This window comes from Sinocyclocheilus anshuiensis, unplaced genomic scaffold (genome assembly GCF_001515605.1).
Source record: "Sinocyclocheilus anshuiensis isolate Anshui unplaced genomic scaffold, SAMN03320099.WGS_v1.1 scaffold407, whole genome shotgun sequence".
Taxonomy (NCBI): Eukaryota; Metazoa; Chordata; class Actinopteri; order Cypriniformes; family Cyprinidae; genus Sinocyclocheilus; species Sinocyclocheilus anshuiensis.
The window spans coordinates 2,322,718-2,343,185 of NW_015552593.1; the positions used below are offsets into that span (position 1 = coordinate 2,322,718).

Below are 20,468 nucleotides of genomic sequence, written 5' to 3' on the forward strand. Positions count from 1 at the left end.
TAGTTTCAGTTTTTTAATCAAATAAATGCAGTTTTATTGAGCAGAAGAGACTTCTTTTGTGTCCTTACTCTCCAACAGAATTGCAATGTCTACATGAATCATTTTTATTTTTCAATGAAGCTGACAGACCTACCAATTCATGTTTAAACTTACCAACAATACTTGTGAGAGAGGACATTCTAGGAAAGTGCGGTCGATAAACTTGCATGCCCATGCCACTGTGCACACTCAGCAGATATGCATGAAATGTGCATTATTTATTATTTTTTTTTTATTTATTTAGGTTTTTGGAATGAAACACTAATGAGTATGAGGACATGGGCACAGTATGGCAGTACTTGTATGCCTAGAACTAACTTGTCATTCTTTTTATTTGGCCCTCCAGTGGATTTTTAGTTTTCCAAACGTCTTTAGTACTCAGAATGTGGAAGAAGCTGGTGGAGACTGCAGTCTTGAGCTATTCGAAGAGAAGACACTAGTGGAGGTGATTTATTGTGAGATTTGGTTGTGCACCTAGTGTTGAGAATATCATTTTTTTCAAAAGCGAAAATCTAAATTTGCTTCTTTTTTAAAGCTCTATCTCACTGGCTGCAGCAGAACAGGTGGTGGGCTGCAAATGACCCGTGGGCTGTAGTTTGGACACCCTTGAGGTAGGCTTTTCGAAAAAGAAAAAAAAAAGTAGGTATTTTTTGAGTGTGTCGTGGTACTTGGGTGCTTTGTGGGAGTGAGAATAGCTCACAGCCATGGAATGTATCAGAAATCCCATTTGGAAAAGGCAGCACTGTATGTGTGACATTCCTTCATGCTACATTAACTTCTCGGTGAATTGCACGCACAATTGGTTGTTAAATACCGCTTACGTGGTTTGGCAGAAGTGCTGGCTGTCCATTAATGACTCTTTTCCAAACATGTGGCAGTTGAAGAGATTGTTAGGTTGATTTATGCATTCGCACGTTTAGGATTTATAATGATTTTCAGAACACTGACAGTGGATCTTGTACCTGTGATAGTGCTTGTCTTTTTTGATCTAGTCCAACTTCACTTCAGATGAGTCCTGAGTTAGGATTCAAGTAGGAGAAACCCAAGCTAGACCATCAGCACAGAAGGGTACATTTTACCTGCAGTGTTTCTGTCAGACCCTCACGGTGTGTTTATTCTCCCATTTCCTCCCCTTTGATAACGATTGGATGCATAAGAACATAATAAGATGGCCAATGTGCTGGAGCTGAATTTAAGATATTGACACTCATTGCCAGGGGAGGTTATTAAGACTGTAATTTGTTTAATTATTGGCACCATGCATCAGTTGGGCTCGTTTCCAGCAGGTATTGATCAAATATTAGTTACTGCATGTTGGTGTGTTTTATTTATAACAAAGGTTATCGACATGCTCGTCTATCAGCTGCGTGTGGACATTGTATCTGCACCAGCAGACAAATGTGATATAGATCAGCACAACAGGGCTTTATGTGCAGATTCAGTCTATTAGCATACAAGCCAGCAGGTAGTCTGCCAGAGGAATCGATGGCTTCATAAATCTGAGTCAGAAAGGGCGTCTTCTGCACACAAAACATATAAAAGCCATTAACATCCTCTGGAAATGTGCCGTTTTACAGCTCTGCTAACAAGCTTTAAGAAATCTGTCAAAGTGCTACCTAAAATGAGAGAAGTGTAATATTTTTCAGTTTGGCATTGCTTTATAAAAAAGTGAAATGCAGCTCTGGGAGTCTTAATCTGTCCTGATTTCAGGCTTCTGAGGGAAGGTTTGCTCAAGGGACCTGGACCTTGCTGAACTACAGCCGAGCCAGAAACACAATGAAATGTGGAGAAGCAGAGAATAGAAAGAATATCACCTGCGTATGTGAGGAAGGTCAGTTTAGATGTTCAGAACAACAGAACCTTGTCATGATTCTATTTTATTATATACTATTAGCATGTTATTATTATATTATATTACACTACCATTTGGAGGTTTGGGCTCAGAAAGATTTTTACAGTAAAAGCAGTAATATTTTGATAATCATTTTCTATTTTAATATTTTAAATGTATTTTTGTGATGCGAAGCTGAAATTTCAGCAGTCATTACTGCAGTCTTCAGTATCTCATGATCCTTCAGAAATCATTCCATATGCTGATTTGGTACACAAGAAACATTTCTTCTTATCAGTGTTGAAAACAGTTTTTGTGTGTTGAAAATTTAAAAGGACCGCATTTAATGCATCCTTGCTAAATAAAAGTTCATTCAAAAATATATTGCATTATACTGTATTATTCATTGCATTTTTGTTGAAAAATCCCTTAAACAAGGATAATTTTAAACGTTCATTTTGGTAGATGAGCATTAACTAGACATTACAAAAAGTCAGTTTAGAAGTATGTTTATCATTTCTTTTTTTCATATCATTGAACATCATTGGCTTTCATTTGACGGGAAGTCATTTTGTAATAGAGTTTGTCAGTCTGTCTGAGGCAGATTAGGGGCTGTTCACACAGGAGGCATTTTTGCATTCTGTCTGCACTTTTTTATTTCTTCTGTTGGTCTGTGTGCACATATGTGAGAGATTGAATTCTTTGGACACTCGGTCTAGCTGTTTTTCTACCTGGTACATTTAAATTACATACACACTGTGATTAAAGCACAGTAGTTGGGTTCCAGAATTCTTCTTCAAAAACCATTTTGTGGTAACAAACCTTTCAACACTGATTTACAAGTTGAAAAATTTCAACTTTTCAACTTAAAAAAAATCATGTTTAATTTCACTTTGGGGTACTAATATACACCCTTTAAGGAGAGATAAGGTACCAAGATGTACATCTGATGGTACTGTCCCAATGACAAGTTAAAGTACATTTTGTACAAGATGTACTTGATATTATCAAAGATAGTGAACAAGACTGTGAACTTAACATTTTTAAAGCTAAAAGTAAACAAATCTGAAAAGAAAAATATGTAATACAAAATATGTAATAATTTAAATAATCTCAAAGCTGGTTTGTTGAAGGCTTGGAACTCTTCATTAATTTTTAAAAAGCTTATGGGGAAAATAAATAGGATAAAATACTTCCAGTACTAAGGTACTAAAAAACGAAACCTTCACTGTTGCGCTCTGTACGCTGCGTTCTTGGTATGAATGTTTTTATAAATGCCATTTACCAGATAGGAAATTATTAGAAGCCGTTGTCAGAATCTCCCAACCTCCTCTATATTAATGGCAAAAGTTTCAAACACATTATATCTCTTGACTGTCTGAGCTGCCTACACCACAGTGGTGCTTTCTACAAGTGCCAGAGATTAAAGAGCTGAGATACCTTGCATCATTATTCTAAACAGCAAGTGAGGATTTCATTTGTGGCTGATGATTTTACAACGTTTAATACTACTATATCAGTAAGCACATCTTCATTAGTCTACCTCCACTTATTCCTGACATGTCTAAATGAGAGATTGCCAGTGATGTCCTATGCTAATGAGAAGCTCATACACACTTGTTCAAGGACGTTTTTCATAGATGTAAAGTGGAATCACTTTATTATTTATTACAACTTATGCAACGTATGTACGAGGATACGTCGTTTACGTTCAGATCAAAGCATAAACAATGTAAACAACGTATCTGTGTACATACGTTGCAAAGGTTGTTTAGGTATGTGATGCTCTCCAAAATGGCGCTATAGGGTGACGCAAAGGAGACGAATTGTTGAATAAAGTCATTATCTTTGTTTTCTTTGCACACAAAAAGCATTCTCGTAGCTTCATAAAATTATAGTTGAACCACCGATATCACATGGATCATTTTAATGATGTCCTTACTACGTTTCTGAGCCTTGATCGTGTTAGGATCCTTGCTGTCTATGGGAGGGTCAGAGAGCTTTCGAAATTCATCAAAGATATCTTAAGTTGTGTTTCGAAGATGAACGAAGGTCTTACAGGTTTGGAATGACATAAGGGAGAGTAAAGCCCCGTTCACGCGAAGGACGATAACTATAAAGATAATGATATTAGCGCCCACACCAGCGGACTGTTTATTCTAAGCGCGCTCATCTGCCGCTTTAAATTCTCGAGCTCGTTACAGCAGGATGGATTCTGATTGGGTGTCAATGTTTTTATCGTTCATCAGCTGTAAAAAATCGTTCTGAAAGTGATTCCAACGATATCGTTTCTCTGTGCCTTTATTGTTACAGTTGTGGTGTGGACTCTGCTATTCTTTAATATTGAGAACGATTATAGTTATCTATATAGTTATCGTGCTTTGGTGTGAACAGGCCTTAATTAATGACAGAATTTCCATTTTTGAGTAAACTATCCTTTAAAAGGACTTTGATAGAGCATCTCAAATCAGTTGTATTGTCCTTTCCCTACATTAAATCAGATGGCTTTCCAGAGAAACCATCTACCCTCATCTGCAAAATCGTAATCCTGAGGGTGAACCTTCTTACACACTGTGTATCTAAAACACACTGACAATAATGAAGGGTCCCTCTGGCTGTTCAGTAATCCCTCGTATTGCTTCCAGAGCTGCGGTGACAGCATTGTTAGGTTGCTCAGTCACGACAGATCTCTAGGTGGAACTGACAAAGTCCTCCCTGTATTACATGCTGGGTCTCCTGCAGTGCTCTAATGGGATCACATACAGGAAGGTTTTTAACCATGAGCACTCTCTGTCTGACTTGCTAATGGTTGTCGCTATGGGTTTCCGAGGCAGAGTACACCATTATGGTTGTGCTAGTTATCAAGTGTGTTACATTTGGTTTAATGCTAGTGTTTATTTACTTACAGCTAGCAATAGTGACGACTTTCTGTGTAGCACACCGCTCTTGTTTTTGTTGCAAAAAAAACAACAAATGTGTAAATCTATTGAAATTTATATTGTTTATCATTTCAGTTAAAGTTTTTCATATATACACATATGCTGTATTTATTTAACCAAATATACAGTAAAAAAATTATCTATTTTTATATTTTATAATGTCATTTATTCCTTGGCAAAGCTAAATTTTCAGCATCCATTTCCCTTTCTGAAATCATTCAAACATGCTCATTTGGTGTTCAAAAAACAACCGAGAAAAAAAAACGTAGTGACCCCAAACTTTTAAACTATAGTGTTTTTGGTTTATTTTGATGCATGAAAATGACATTATTCATGATTTATCTAATTAATATTCATGTGTTAAACCTTTGCCATTTTGTGACCTGTCCAGCCTAAATTGTCCGCACCATTTTTTTAGAACAAAGTGACGCTTATGGACTTACAATTTGTTTGATTAGCAGTCCTGATAATGCCATTTTCTTATCCAGACATGGATGGATGAAAATACAAAATTTGGAAAGGTAGCCTAATCTACTGATTAGCACAACTATCCTGATAAGTGTCACTGTGTGATAGATTTTAGATGGCCATTGTTTGTATCTGTTTATGGGGTCCAATCTGAATGCATGTGTATCAGTGTGAAGATGATTTTGCTTTGATCTGGGCTGTGCCTGGATTTGTCACTGGCTTGCTTAATGCAATAAATCAGAGAGGCAATGACTGCCTCTTATTAAAAATGATTAAATGATCCAGTGGGTTGAGTCCGTGTGCCCGCGGAGCTTTCAGAATCAATAACAACCCTGTAAAGCTTCTTTTGAGTGGAAAACAAAAGTCCTACAAATCCTAATTGCCTGTGGGACTGTAGTAATGACTCTGTTCTGCTGTGCACGCTTTGGCAGCCATCAATGTGAGATAAATCAAAAGAGATATAAATCAGATTCTGCTAGAACATAACTGTGTGGAGAGCATAATATGTACAGGTGACTCTTAATGTGATGTCCAATGCAATGCATTTCTCTTTTTTTTTTCTTTCTTTTTTGTGCTCCGATGAGATGCAGTGCCGTTTCTGGTCCGTAAATTCAATTAAATCTAGCCCCATTTTACATTTGGCTCTTGGCTGTTGTGGTGTCATAAAAGTGCTGTTGAAGTGAAGACAATTAAAGATTTCATTTGCACAATCAGTCATTTGGACAATTGCACTGCCGCATTTCTCTTTTCACATAACGCTGACTTTAATGAAGCCCTCTTTGTGGCGAAAGAAGGTTCTTCAGATTATAAAAAGGTAAGAAATAGATGGTTCTTTAAAGAACCTTTTACTGAATGGTTCTTTGTGGAACCAAAAATGGTTCTTCTATGGCATCGCTGTGAAGAACCTTTTAAGCACCTTTATTTTTAAGAGTGTGTGTGATTTCGGATGCACCAAACAAAACTGCAAAATAATGACTGTTTTCAAACAGGTTTCCGGAAACACTCTCCCTGTCTTTCATTGGTCAGATAAGAAGATAGTCCCACCCCACACTCAAGGCATTGGTTGAGCAAGCTATGTCAGGCTGGTTGTGAATGGTCGAGCAAGCAATGTTTTGATAGAACCTAAAAACTAAGCATATTAAGATGAGATAGAAAATATCTTAACAACAGAAGAAATTTCACACATCACCACCTGCAAGTATTTGCGCAAACCTTTGCTAATCCATTTAGATTTAGTCATTTAATTGCATTCTCATTCTTTTATTTATTTAATTCATTAGGTATGTGTTTTTGTTTTGTTTTACTGCCTGATTGAATCTGAATGCGCCCAAAAATCAATAACGCTGATTAATCGCATTGTTACCATGGCAGCAGCCAAATATGCAAGCAGCGTCTCGGGTTTGATAACGTCGTCCTGCTTGTTAAACCAACTAAATTACCCCAAGTCATTTATATCATTAAGTTGAGGGGGGAAATAAATCCTTACAATTTGCCAATAATTTCTTGGCTCAGTCAATGCCCTACCTGTGAGACACATTGCTGATTAAACCTTGATTGTGGGTGAGGACTGCTATGCATTATTAATGAAGCCAGGATAATTGTCAGATTTTATGACATGGGGAGACGTAGAAATTGGTTCCATGGTCAGTTTGAGGAATGATGAGAATTTGCCCACACCGATGGTGCTGATGGCCCAGCATTAGTCACGGGCCTCCTGCAGCCATAGCCTATGACAGAGCTAATGACAGTCATTTTGTAGCGTGACCATGCGCTGGAAAACATTTATGGTGGCATAAAATGTCAGAAAATTTGAGTCCTGCACTTTTCTCCACTTCACGTCTTTTAGCTTTTCTACCTTTTTAAATATAAGCTGTGTGCAGAATAAAGTGTGTTTAATGAAAACACTTTAGTCAGCTGTTTCAGATTCCTTCTATGCTAATTTTCCATGTGCTTTAAATGTAGAATATATATGCTTTCTCTTTTGTCTATTTGGTCATTTCAGTCAACAAGCTTGGACACAGTTCTGTCCATAACCAATCTAGGTAATGGGTTTGAGGCAATTGTCCCAGGAAGATTTGCAAAAAAAATAAATAAATGGTACTGCTTAGAAATAGTTCCTATTTTAATGAATACACACAATTTCAACCAATATATATATACTAGACACTCAAATAAGCTTAGGAATATGCTAACATCAGATATAAGCTTAGTTGTGTATACACTGAAAAAAAATGTAACAGAAATTGCTAGTATATTTCACAAACATTTACAAGGAAATGGCAAGTTACACATTGAATTAAATGTGAAATTTTAATAGTATTTAGGTTTTTCTTATAAAACATACTATATACTAAATAACATTTTGTTTTACGACATCAGAATTTTTTTTTTTAAGTGTAGATGTGTACTGAGTGAGTGCACATTTTTAAGAAAAGCATATCAATTAGCACAAATGTGAATGGTAATTAATGAATTTGCAAAGCTATGCTATATTAAATGCTGTATTTTAAAGGTGCAATGTATGAAACAGCTTATAGACAATAAGTATAAAATTAATCACTCACATTTCAGTTTGCTTTATAAAAAAAAACTTTTTTTTTGTTAGATACCATGTATAAATAATAGCAATGAATAAATTTCAATTTGGTTAATTTTTAATTCAGATGTAGTTTATTCCACAAGAAAACTATTTTTGTTAGATCTTCTTTCCATAGCGGGGTGTCATGCACTCATTATTTTTGAGGGGGCGCGAGTGGGGGGACCGTCATGTGACACACAGCAGCCACAATAGCACTTACAGTATGTTCTTATGTTTTATTTATTTATTTCTTCCTTTTTATTCGAAACATTCCCAAACGTATTAACTAGGCTATATCATGAAATATCTAGATTCTCACCTATGTTAGTTGATCTATAGTGGGCGATGGTCAAAGTAGCCTAATAATGTAGTCTACTATACATAAAAACCTGTCTGTTTACTTAAGTAACAGATATGGGTGTCATGCCATAACATAATGGTGGCATAAAATGTCAGAAAATTTGAGTCCTGCACTTTTCTCCACTTCACGTCTTTTAGCTTTTCTACCTTTTTAAATATAAGCTGTGTGCAGAATAAAGTGTGTTTAATGAAAACACTTTAGTCAGCTGTTTCAGATTCCTTCTATGCTAATTTTCCATGTGCTTTAAATGTAGAATATATATGCTTTCTCTTTTGTCTATTTGGTCATTTCAGTCAACAAGCTTGGACACAGTTCTGTCCATAACCAATCTAGGTAATGGGTTTGAGGCAATTGTCCCAGGAAGATTTGCAAAAAAAATAAATAAATGGTACTGCTTAGAAATAGTTCCTATTTTAATGAATACACACAATTTCAACCAATATATATATACTAGACACTCAAATAAGCTTAGGAATATGCTAACATCAGATATAAGCTTAGTTGTGTATACACTGAAAAAAAATGTAACAGAAATTGCTAGTATATTTCACAAACATTTACAAGGAAATGGCAAGTTACACATTGAATTAAATGTGAAATTTTAATAGTATTTAGGTTTTTCTTATAAAACATACTATATACTAAATAACATTTTGTTTTACGACATCAGAATTTTTTTTTTTAAGTGTAGATGTGTACTGAGTGAGTGCACATTTTTAAGAAAAGCATATCAATTAGCACAAATGTGAATGGTAATTAATGAATTTGCAAAGCTATGCTATATTAAATGCTGTATTTTAAAGGTGCAATGTATGAAACAGCTTATAGACAATAAGTATAAAATTAATCACTCACATTTCAGTTTGCTTTATAAAAAAAAACTTTTTTTTTGTTAGATACCATGTATAAATAATAGCAATGAATAAATTTCAATTTGGTTAATTTTTAATTCAGATGTAGTTTATTCCACAAGAAAACTATTTTTGTTAGATCTTCTTTCCATAGAGGGGTGTCATGCACTCATTATTTTTGAGGGGGCGCGAGTGGGGGGACCGTCATGTGACACACAGCAGCCACAATAGCACTTACAGTATGTTCTTATGTTTTATTTATTTATTTCTTCCTTTTTATTCGAAACATTCCCAAACGTATTAACTAGGCTATATCATGAAATATCTAGATTCTCACCTATGTTAGTTGATCTATAGTGGGCGATGATCAAAGTAGCCTAATAATGTAGTCTATTAACTATACATAAAAACCTGTCTGTTTACTTAAGTAGCAGATATGGGTGTCATGCCATAACATAGCTTTAATACGACTGACTTTATATTTAATGTGAATTTAACATTGAAAGTTAATGTGAATAAAAACATTGTAAGTTAGGCTACTTATCACAACACTTTCATTGTACAGACAGAGAGCAAAGAACATTTACATTATCAAAGAACATTTTCACTGACTGCCTAGAGTTCAAGCACTCTCAAAAACGCCCATTAAAATCACTGAAGCTGTTTACACTGTGAAATGAATATCTTACTTACTTATACACACATCTGCACTTTGTTGTTTCTAACAAGAGAACTTGCCAGAAAGAGGTATTCAGTCAGCGAGCGAGTGAACAAAACACTGGCATTTTAGCGATGACTCATCTGAACACCTCTGATTGGTCATTGCATTCATAAGCTCAACAGCATCGTGTGTGATTGGTTATAATGTGCAGTGCTGTAAAAACGCGTCTGTTTCTGGCTCAGCGCCAGCCAGCGAACGCAGATTTGCATTTAGCAGCTGATGATATGACGCGCTGAACGATTTAATCATGCTGGTGTGATTGTATCAAATATACAAAATATTATTCAGCTTTTTTTTGTCTTTTGGAAACTGCATTCAAAATTCACTTGGCTCAAAAATCTGAGGGGGCACGTGCCCCCTCACTTTGAATGGGCATGACGCCTCTGCTTCCATCCATTCAATTTTTTTTAAGCCACTTCCATTATTGCATTATTTTTCCAATTTAAACGAGTTTCCTAGGTGCACTTGAAGACAGCACAACAACTGCTACTTACACTCTAAAACATGCTGGGTCATTTCAGCCCAACTTTGGGTCAAATATCGACTAATACGGACAAAGAGTGTATGAACATTTTTAGAGTGTATGAACATTGCTTTAAATTACTTAAAGATGCTTAATTTTTTTCCATTTTGCAAACTTTGACCACACACGTTCTTTTCTCCAGCCATTCAAGACACGCCAGTAACTTTAAATGTGAAAATATACATATTTGATTGGCTAAAAAATTGAGCCACTATCATTAAACTTAAAGGATGCCCAATTCAGTGACACGTCAGGTAATTGGGACATTTTGCATGTGATGCAGAAATCACTCAAAACATCTTTTAAGATGTTCTACTTCGATTATGATGCTGCTTTCAAGGTGGCTTCCAGTGTAGACAGCGAGGCTGCTCAGTAGGTTTTGGTATTGAGCCAGCGTGTCTTAGTTTTGCCTCCATTTAGCTGCAAGCATTTCTGATGTTTGGCACTGATGTTGAAAGAATTTAGTTGCATCCAGATTTGCTTCATGGGGTTAAGGTCAGGACATCCACAACCATCCAAGAAACAATTTCTAAATGAACCTCTTTTTCTGCATTATGGGCAACATCTTTCTCAAAAAGCAACCAGAAATCTTAGAACCATGTAGCATGTGTTGCTTTTTGGCATGTATTTCTCTATGTAAAGCTTAAGGGAATTGCCTTAACAATGAAAAAGTATTATTTCTCCTTCTCCAAACTGTACAGCTGGTACTGTGCTTTTGGGCAGGTAGAGTTCTCCTGGCAAATCCAGATTCATCCTTCAGGCTGGCAGATGGTGATGAGTGATCCATCACTCCAGAGAATGGATTTTAACTGCTCAATAGTCCAGTAATGGTGAGCTTCACACTTCTGCAGCCCACACATGAGCTGGTTTGTGGCTGCACAGCTGTTGAAACCCATTTCATGAAGTTTCCTGCGAACAGTTGTTGAGCTGATTTTGCTTCCAGGAGCTTAGCGTTTTTTGCGCTCATACATGTTTCAGTATTCAGAGATCATGCATGTTCGGTGTGGTTTACCACTCTATGGCTGTTATTCTTGAACATTTCTTCTTTGCAATAACACCTTCAGTTAACCAGAACAGTGCAGAAATGTGGCTGTCTTCAATTTATTACCGATATGACCAATGAAAGGGTCTAGCGAAATGTGCTAATTAAAAAGGGTTCGCTTCTACTTCTGCTCATGTAGTGCACAGGGTGTGTGGTTTACCGAAAGCTGATATATTTACTTCATGTCATTCAAATGTAAGTTTTGAGGGCACCCACTGTGAAGTGAAGCAAATTCACAGTGGTTCTGCTTTCTGCACCAATCAGTTTACTTGCATTGGTCTAACAGGGAGTTACAGTATGCATGCATGGATTCATTTCTAAGTAGCTCTTGTAAAGAATGTTTTGATTTATTCAGATTTTTCTATTATGTTACAGCGAGCCAAACTAATCAATACTGTATATGGCTTTTTAGAGCGCAAAAAAGCAAAATAACAAAGATCTAAAAATAAGCCCATCTCCTAGAGGAAATTTGTTAACTCAACGTTGAGTTGGTCTAACAGGGAGTTACAGTATGCATGCATGTGCTCTCAGGGATTCATTTCTAATAGCTCTTGTAAAGAATGTTTTGATTTATTCAGATTTTTCTATTATGTTACAGCGAGCCAAACTAATCAATACTGTATATGGCTTTTTAGAGCGCAAAAAAGCAAAATAACAAAGATCTAAAAATAAGCCCATCTCCTAGAGGAAATTTGTTAACTCAACGTTGAGTCACATCATTAATGGAATTATTGAAATGCAAATATTGGAACGCAAGAGAATTAACAAGTTGTGTCCAGCAACTTGCAGGGAAATGTTTCTGTTTTATAGTAATAATGATCTGTTGGGCTTTAGTTACTTCTCTACCATATAACGCATGTCTTCTTATTGTATTTCTAGAATAATAACAGGCAGAATAAGGAGAGAATGGGAGAATGGGAGAAATTACAACAGTTAGCATAGCAGCTGTAGAAAATTAACTCCCACCTTTCAATTAAAAGAGCCAGTTGTCTCATTGGCAAAGCCATCACCATTTTTACAGCAGTGTTAACTCTTCAACACAAATGCACACTGGCTGGACAGTTGTTTTCAGCTTTTTATAGTATGGCTTGACCTGAAGAGGCCAAATTTGTAGTATAGTTTTTCATGTTTTATTGCAACATTTGTTGTATCACAACATTTTTTTCTGCTTGTATGTCTATATTTATTTCTCCAAAGGAATTTTAGAAGATATATTAAAAATCTTCTGGCACTAGGCATCATACAGTATATTCTCCAAAAACTACATTTTGATCAATTTTTAGACTGAATTCTATTCTGCTTTAATGGGCATTTATACAATTTAAATTGATTATTATTAAATGGACAATGAAGATGTATTGATGTGGCAATACTGACTGCATGAGTTCAGACAGGTGAGAGGAATGCTCTCTGAAGTTAATTAACTTTGCTTTTCTTCACCCTTCACCCCAGTCCCTCAGTCTTCATTACCTTTAAATGGAGCCGCGCATCGGCAGTAGTAATTACCCGGTTGGTCAATGCAGGTGCCTCCATTCTTACAGGGATATGAGATACAGTCATCAACGTCCAGCGAGCACTCAGGACCTTTAATGCACAATATCAAATAGAAAAATCAGAACATTTTTGAAAGAAGCCTATATCTCTCAGAAAACACCTGAGAGACAGCTTTCCACAAATGACAAAAATATGACAAGACATTCATACTTAAGACATTTTAGTATTTGGGTACTATGTACAGTTTTAAGATGTGGAGTCATATTTTTGTGCTGGGCCCCGTGAGAGCAATAGAGAAGCAATGGAGAGATAATCAATGCGATAATGTTCTAAACATTAGACACACCAGAGAAACCTGAAGGGCAAAAGCATTTAAAGCCATCTGAGAGGTCCAAACACGTGCCATTGTTCATGCATGGTGATGACTGGCATTCTTCTATGTTTATTTCACATAAACTGCCTGAGAAATGAGAGAAAAAGAAAAAGGCACACAAAAAGAAGAAAATAGGAATGAGAGCTGTCGTAGAAATTCCCATGCCAACCAATTATAAGCTGAAGTTTTCACCGCACAAAGAATCTGGAATAAAAGTAAAAACAAATCTAAAATCCCTTTTAAGCCTTCGAGCAATACACCTCCTGGTTTGAAATGAAAGTAGATCAATTTACATTCCGTTGGGCAGGAGGTTCCTAAAATATACTGAGAGCTTGAGTTGACTCATACCACCAAATGAGCCTATTTCCTTTCCAATTTGCATGAACATGAAAGAATTAAGTGGAAATTACTCTCGAAATAGAAATTTAATGTGGCTGGATAAGAACTAAAAATGCCCCTCTGTTTTAAAGGGTTGTTTGTAAACTAAACATGACACACTAAATGATCATATCTCGTCACGCTGAAGTGTGTAATTTTTTCTATATTAAAATACTTCCATCTCAGTTTAAAGTGCTGAGACAACTATAATTAAGCCATTTGCAGGTTAACTTCTCTGTGGCGATTTAAAAACATTGCTCTATTTGTTTGAACAGGTTGTCAGCTTCTGGCTCAAACAATGGACCCTTCTCACAGACTGTCATGACATTTGATGACATTTTTCCACAGTTATTAACATAAATCAATGTTTTTTGCTTTTTCATTCAAAATATTTTCTTACCTTGAATTAAATGACATGAAATTATGAATTATGAAATTGCATAAAATTACAGAAAACTGGTAAATGCACCTGCATGAATATTTCTAATACAATGGCTGATTTATCTCATTTTCTCTCTTCTGACCAACATGAATTATCAGTTTTCTCTATTTTTTCCCCCTCTTCTGGAAAGTCATAGAAATGCTAACATATATGGGGCAAATGGGAACACAACAATTACATTTGTTGTATTTTTCCCAACTATGATGACTTCCACTTCTGAAAACCCCAGAAATGAGAAGAGAGTTCATGATGTTTGGTTCTTTTTCTATACAATTCCATTTGGTATTGCTAGTGGCACAGAAATTACACAAAGTTCCACAAATAAGACAAATCTATTTTTACTTCATATTACTACTACTAGTAGTACTATAGTTACCTTGACAAACATCAATATTAATTAAAAATAAATAAATAAAGAAACAATGTTCCATGTTTCAAAAGGCTTCAAAAGGCCAAAATGTTACTAAGGTTATCATTAACACTGTAGGCTGGGGAGTGACTCCTGTACTGTGTAACCATCCGGAAATGTAATTTTAAGGATTCAATCCTACATTTAAACATGGTTGTCAGTTTCAAAATGTAACTGTGAGGCCTTCGTCACCCAAACTCAGCCTGTGAAACTGCCACGGCAGGAAGGAATTATGTACCTGTGGTCCCAGCAGGGCAGAGACAGCTGAAGGAGTTAAGCTCATCTGAGCAGGGAGCTCCATTCTGACAGGGTTGACTAAGACACTCATTTACTTCAATCTCACAGTTATTACCTTGAGAAGAAGGGGAAAGGTTCATTTCATTAAGGATTTCCTTGCAAATACAGGGGGCCGTGATGCCCCTTCAAATAAAATAACCCACAGCTAATGATGAGGTGCTATGGAAGAAAAAAAAACACTCCTGTGTACTTGGTCAAATGGATGGCAGGATAATGCGGTTTAAGAAATTCCCCTTGATAAGCAGAAGGTCAACTAATGTCTTACAATATAGGAGCAGATCTGAGGCCACAGACCTTTTAAACACGGCTCAACAGAGGGGGATTGAATGTAAGAAAACTGGGCAAAGGAAAAAATTGCTCTAGAAAATTGCTTGTGGTGGACTTACCGACGAACCCAGGCGCACAGAAACAGTCATAGGCATCGATACCATCTTTACAGATACTGAGCGCACCACAAGGCTTATCCAGACAGTCATCAATGTTTACCTCACAGAATCGTCCACGTAACCCTGAGGAAGAGATGAAAATGGGGTGAGGGTTAAATGGATGCTTTAGTGAAGGTGTGGACAGTGGGACTGGCAGGAGACAGACCATACCAAATCGTTCTTACCAGGCAAACATTCACACACGAAGCCCAGCGGGAGATCCACACACTTTGATCCGTGATGACACAATCCTTCGATACAATGACTGATGGAAGTTTCACAAAATGGGCCTTTATAGCCATGGCGACACGTGCACTTGAAACCGCCCTGCTGCTCTTCGCACATGGAAGTGCCCTTCATATTGCACGGGTTGGAAGTGCAGCCCGTAGCCGGCATGGAGCAGTCATGTCCATTGAATCCTGTGTGAAATGGGATGAAAGAGCTGATTGATGTGGAATGGCTCAATGGAGACACTTGAGCATTAGTTATTCAGCTGTCATGCCTCAGTTGACACTCTTGCCGAATGCTGGTACTTCATGCATTTACGTCCTAAAGAAGTGGCATAAACAGACATGAAACAAATATTATGCCAGTCAATTAACATGCAATGCAAAAAGGACGGGAACTTTCACTCAAAACTGGATATTTTGTATTCATTTAGTATTTCTGGGACCTTGACCTTTCAAAGACAAACGGATACATCATGCCAATAAACTTAATGAAGTAAACCTAATAAAACTTAAGCCAACCTCACCAGTAAAACGGTTTACACAAAACTCGAAATCTGTCCTATAGGAATCGTATTTCACCTGGTGGGCATTTGAAATAGGCCTGTCCTCTCCGACTATAGCAGGTGCCAGCATATAGGAAGACCTTATCCAGAGATGTGCAATCAGTGACAGCCGTGGAACAGTTCTTATCTTGGAAAGGCAGCAGATAAAAAAGCACAACAACTCAAGTGATGCAGAGGTCACAACCCAAGAACACGTCCTGTCATCAAAGCTCCAATCAAGTGGCATGTAATTGACATTGCTAATCTGAGACGACCAACAACTGAAGAGTAAACAACACATTGAATTTGAAGTGTTTACTTTTTTATTAGTCTTTTTTCCTCCCTTTACAATGCTTTGACAATGTGTATTTCATGTCAATAAAGCAACAATAATTTGGAAACTAAATTCTTGTCAAATTTCAATAAAACCTGTAAAAATAAATAAATAAAAAGATTTTTTGTTTGTTCTTTAGCATTTCATTATAAAACAGTTATTTTACATACAACCACTTCCTCTCTTTTATGTTGCTCACTTATATAGAAGTGTGAAAGTGAAGTGTGAAAAATACATTTCACAAATGAACGCACACATACTCCTTGCAGTCCTTTTAATTAATGCCATAAAAACTGCATGCATAATAAATGTCAAAAATAGGACACTATAACCACCGCGTAATACCCATATAATTTTATTTACACTAATTAATTTACTTTATTTTTTTATTTTTATTACTTTATTTAAATTATCAACTCACAGAAACATGCTTAATATAAAATGTCTTCACATTAAAAAAAAAAAAAAAAATCTACAAATGAGTCACAAATGAGTAAACATACTTTGTCAAAGGCCGTTCAAAGAAGACATAGTAATACTAAATGTCCAATCTCCTCTTTTACTGCAATGAGGCAGTAACATTGAGACAGCTGTTCAGAGCAGAGAAGGCCTGTGAATCTTTCAGTGCAATCAATGGGAGATCTGAACTACCAACATTCCTCTTTCAGAGCATGTTGCCGGGACATTGATGTCTCTGTAATGTCAGTGTACACAATGCACATAGAACATTGAAAGAGGGACTGCTATGCTGGCACTCTTTAGCGTTTAATCTATGCTCGTCTGTATGTTGAAAGCCTCTAGTATTCTCCTGTGTGTTAACTTGTACAGTGCAATCCTGGACAATATATTAACACACACACACACACACACTATATATATATATATATATATGTATATACAGCTGTAAAAATTACAACCCTGAAAAAGATTTTGGCGGGCCACAGACTTAAGTTAAACTCTGCGGACCCGGATACGGGTCCAAAATGACGTATTTGAAATAAAATATAAAAATATGTAAAACAAAAATAGAAAATAAAATCATGTGAGAGACTGGCACCCTCAGCATAATCTGGTTTTGCCGGTGTGCTTCATACTCTACTTTTTGATGTAATTTTTTATGTCAGAAATGATTGAAGGTAGAAATTAAATTCTCTTTAATGCATTTCCACACTTACAATGCATGGGTTTCATTTACAACGATTTTAGGATCCTGTTAACCTCACAATTGACTTACTGATTAACATTTTGTTGAGGATAATGTATTGTACTGTAGTAAGCCCTGTATTCATATACACACATTACGGTATGCTGGTTCAGTTCAGAGGTTGATCGAATCAGACCTAAATGTCAGGACAAATTCCCCCTAGAGTGCTGTGCTCTTTGACTATGTTATTCAGATTAGGAAACTGCAGAAACTATCTGCTGTGTGAATACACCTGTTTTACACAGCGATATTTTGTGCATTAGTGGGATTTCTGTGTGTGTTTTTTATTTTGTGTGTGTATGTTTGATGCTCAGCTGGCCAATTCCGGACACCGAATGCAGCTCATCTAAAATCGATCAGGCAGCTCAGTCATCGCTGCTTATACTTAAACAGAGATCACAGATCACGCTTCCATTAGACGCGCAAATTAGGTTGTCAGGGATAATGATGATATCGGTTATTCTGTTTTGAAATTGAGGAAAAAAGGCACAGGCGGCTTCACTGCTCTGAGAAATGTGCAGTGTTTATGTGAAGGGATGCTGGGAACATTAACCTACCCATTACACAGCTATCATTTACTAAATGATCTAGTGTCTAGACTGGCTAAAATACAGTGCACGGTCTATTCACGTGTTAATTGAAACCCTGAGAGTTCATAGTGGCCATTACCCAACACTGCCATTGAGTGTAATTAGACAATCCGAGGCATGTCATTAATTTTCATTGAAGTTGTTCTCACCTATCAGTCTCAAATGTGCCAGTATGTTATGGGTTATTTTACTGTCTTCAATTCATGTACATTTTTGTCTGATCCATTTCCCTGTTGAAAAAAAAAAACAGTCTGCATCAGCTTAGCCAGACTAGCCTGGTGACCAACTCAGCATATAAGGTGTGCTGAGATGCTTTTAAGCTGGTTTTAGCTAGTGACCAACAGTTGGAATTAATAAAGTGACATAAAAACTAGTCTAAGCTGTTTTTTTTGTCCAGCAGGATTATATGAAAATAATATAAATATTATAATATTATATATTTTCATATATACATACATGCATACATACATACCAGGCCTGAAAGAAGGCAGGACAATATTTGTGAGATCAACATTACTCATTTAAAACAGTTAGAAATTATAAGCTAGTCCAAACTAGTCAGCAGGGTAAAGATTAGAAAATATAGAATATGTGTTTTTATTTTATTTTATTTTATTTTAAAACTTTCAAAACTGTGTGCGGTTTTATCCAGGCCTAAAAAAAATCTTAGGTGACAAATTTAACTTTATTAATGAAATTTCTATACTGTAATTAAAAAATAAATTAATTAAATGTATAAATAAATCCTTGTGCAGTAATTATGAGTGACTGAAAAGTCATTATTGTGATTGTTTCATTCAAATTCAATGCAAAAAATAATTGTACTCCACAAAGTGGTTTCATTTTAATTAATTAGATTTTTTATGTATGTCAAAATAAATAATAAATTGACAAAAAATTGATTATTTGTGCCTCTGTCTTGGAAAAGTCATGGAAATTCAGTGGTCAATATATGCGAGACCCCTTTTAGAAGTGACAAGGCTGCTTTTGACTTAAATGTGGCAATAGAGGCCTTTTAAGTAATTAATTATGAGAATTTGTAGAATAAACAAACAGTCAAACATTTTCTGTTGTTGTTTTTGTTGCAGATGGAATTGTATTTCTCATCCTGTATTTGGAATTTCAGGGATTAACTGCGAGTTGCTGCCCTGTGAGGCCGTTAATCTGTGTGATAACGGGACAGAGTGCGTGGAAGAGGCTGATCCCGTCCTCTTCTCTCTGGGTTTCCGGTGCCAATGCCACCAGGGTTTCACGGGGCCCCGCTGTGAGATCAACATAGACGAGTGCAGCTCCAACCCCTGTCTGCACGGCTTCTGTTACGACAGTAAATACTGTAGTTATATCTCAGCCTTGAACTCCCAAACACAAAACGTTTCCCTTCAGTCTGATTAGCACACTGATACTCTAGAAAGGCACTCTGTGTGGAGCAAAGGCACTGTTGGTTTACCCCTTTGACAGTGTTAGCCATGACTTAGTTTAATAAGCAGTTTTATGAGACACAAGTTGCTTCATTCAGTATGACCAGGCCACAGTTGCTTTGGTGTGCTCTTGACAAGTGTCTTGCTCCAGCTGTGAGCAAGGATCCGTAAGGCATAAATGCTGCTTTGTAATTTGAATAATGGATGATAAATGACAGAGTTAATACAATCAAAGCCCAAGGCAGGGTGTTGTTCTCCCTCAGCAATCCAATAAGCTGTTTTTGCCCTTTTGTGTTGCATCTTCTGCATAAATCATTACAAAAGCCATAGATCAAATACATGTTGTCAGCTAAGGATTACAGATTGCAAAGCACTAAATAGGCCTTTGCAATGAGGTACTTTCAAATTGGAACACACTTGATGTTAAAATGATGTTGTATATGTAGGCTGAATGATCAGTTATTGCATACAACCCTCCAACCAATGGAAGACAGGCAAAATGTTCAGGAAACCTGTTTGATAACAGTCCTTATTACTGCATAGTACAACACTTACACCTTCACCTTTAAAGGGGTCATATGATGCGATTTCAATTTTTCCTTTCTCTTTGGAGTGTTACAAGCTCTTGGTGCATAAAGAAGATCTGTAAAGCTGCAAAGACTAAAGTCTCAAATCCAAAGAGATATTCTTTATAAAAGTTCAGAGTCAGCCACACCTACCTAAAACGGCTCATTCTAACACGTCCCCACATATCTACCTCTCACTATGTGGGAAGATTTGCATAACGCCGCCCAAATGTTCACGCAAAGAAGGCGTAACTTTTAGTCTCACTGTAGTTTTGTTGACGCTGCAGCCATGTCGTGAAGACGCTGTGTGCTTCGTTGTGAAAGCGAAACTACTTTGTTTGGTCTTCCAAAAGAGGACGATATCCGCTTCGTCATGCCTAGAGCTGATCCATGCTGGTCGCTGAGGAAATACA

The 20,468-nt window shown here is 36.6% G+C and overlaps 1 pseudogene; it reads left to right on the plus strand.

The window, feature by feature from the left end:
• LOC107665563 (protein eyes shut homolog) overlaps positions 1–20,468 on the plus strand; it is a 218,051-nt pseudogene that overhangs the window by 43,840 nt on the left and 153,743 nt on the right.